We start from the raw sequence: 2,081 nt of genomic DNA, 5'->3' as shown, positions 1-2,081 counted from the left end.
GGTGAAACATATTCACTACCTTGGTCACTTTGAACCATCTTAATCTTCTTATTAAGTTAGTTTTCAACCCCATTCATATAGAGAATAAATTTCTCTATACCTTCATCCTTACTTTTGAGAATATACACATAACAATATTTTATATTATCATCTATAAAAGTGATGAAATACTTATTCCCATAACATGTCAGTGTACCTTTTAGGTCTCACACGTTTGTGTGAATTTAGTCGAGTGGTTCATTATTTTTTTCAACATGTTGAAAGGATGACCATGTTATTTTCGCTTCAACACAAATTTTACACTTGTATTTCAAGTCAAGATGGAATGTTGGTATACTTTTCATATTAATTAATCTATATAACATATCGTAGTTAACATGTCTTAGAGTACCATGCCACAAATATGAAGACTCAAGCATATAAACGGAAGAGTTTGCAATTGTATTAACCTTAGGCTTAATCACTATTACACTAAGCTTGAATAGCCCTTCGGTTACATAATCCTTTTCTACAAATATTCTATTTTTGGACAAAACAAATCTGTCCAACTAAAAAAGAATGTAGAATCCATGCTTGCTTAGAAGTGATTCAGAAACTAGATTTTTTTGGATCTTCGAAACATACAACACATTGTTGAGAGTCAACTTCTTACTTGAGGTCAGCTTCAACACCACATTTCCTTAGCCTATGATGTCCGAGGTTGCTAAGTTCCCCATCAATAGTTTCTCTCTATCTTTGATTTCTTCAAAGTTGTGGAGCAGCTCCTTGTTACATCAAATATGTCCGATGGCACTGGTATCGATCCACCATTATTGTGGGTTTGAACTCACCAAGTTCAGTTCAGAGACCATGACACAGATATCGTCCATTTCTGGCCCCTCATTCATATTGGCCTCCTTTTTCTTCAGCTTTATGTACTATGAAGATTTGTGACCAATTCGGTCATAGTTGAAGTACTTTTCAAAGAACTTCTTTTTGTTGATACCTCCTCTGGATCTGGCGCCGTTGCCGGGGACTGCACTATAACATTAGAGATTATCAATTGAGTTAGACTAAACATAACTTTTCTTTTCTTTTCATTTGCATAGTTGAATCTAATCTTTAGAATTCTGTTTTCATCTTGTATATCTTTCTACTTCTTGTTAATACTTCATGTTAACTCTGTTTTTTATTAACATTAGTTGATTAGCATATGAATTATTCTAGACATTTTTCTTTTTCCTTTTGTCTTTTCTTTCTTGTTTTCATTATGCACTTTCTTTCTTGCAATTTAAATTCTGTGTTTTCTTTCTTGCTTTTCATATTGCATTTTATTTCTTGTCTTTGATTCTTCAATTTTTTTTTCTTCTAATATTTTTTCTTGAATATCCATGAGCACTAACATGTCAAGCAGAGCCTTAAGAGATTTCTCTGCACCCATTTCTGCAAGATTTTTATCACCCATTGTGCAGTCTCATATTGAAGCAGAAAGTTTTCAACTAGACCCAGAATTAATTTTCATGATACAGGGTCACAAATTTGGAGGAGAAGCATCAGAAAGTCCTTATCTTCACATTGAGACATTTCTAGAGATTTGTGATATGGTGAAATGTGAAGGAGTGTCAGCAGATGCAGTTCGATTGATGACATTTCCTTTCAGTATTAAGGATAAAGCAAGGACTTTGTTATATTCTCTTCATCCTCAAAGTATCACAAGTTGGGAGCAATTGGAGAAGAAATTTCAGAATCATTTTTCCCTCCAAGCAGAATAGTGTATGTGAGGAATTGCATAACAAATTTTGCTCAGGCATATGGAGAATTATTGTTTGAAGCATGGGATAGATTCAAGAGTCTTCAAAGACAGTGCCCTTATCATGGTTTTGAAAAATGGTTGATTCTACACATATTCTATGGGGGAATTTCTGTCTCAGATAAGAGTTTATTGGATTCATCAGCTGGAGGTTCTTTTATGGACAAAAGTGTAGATGAAGCATATATGTTAATTGATCAAGTGACATTGAACCTCCATGAATGGTCGAACATAAGTTGGATGAAATTTCCCTCAAACATTCAAGAAGTGTAAGCCATAAATGTTATAGAGC

The 2,081-nt window shown here is 33.8% G+C and overlaps 1 non-coding gene across 1 annotated transcript; it reads right to left on the bottom strand.

Annotated features, from left to right (window-relative positions):
* Positions 1-1,754: 1,754 nt before the first annotated feature.
* Positions 1,755-1,860, bottom strand: LOC121978828. Its single transcript, XR_006111170.1, has one exon. It is a non-coding gene; the product is annotated as a small nucleolar RNA R71 (small nucleolar RNA).
* Between the last annotated feature and the right edge of the window lie 221 nt (positions 1,861-2,081).

Source organism: Zingiber officinale, chromosome 4B, assembly GCF_018446385.1.
Source record: "Zingiber officinale cultivar Zhangliang chromosome 4B, Zo_v1.1, whole genome shotgun sequence".
NCBI lineage: Eukaryota > Viridiplantae > Streptophyta > Magnoliopsida > Zingiberales > Zingiberaceae > Zingiber > Zingiber officinale.
Note: the sequence above shows the minus strand (reverse complement) of the source record. Positions and strands in the feature narration are given on the sequence as shown.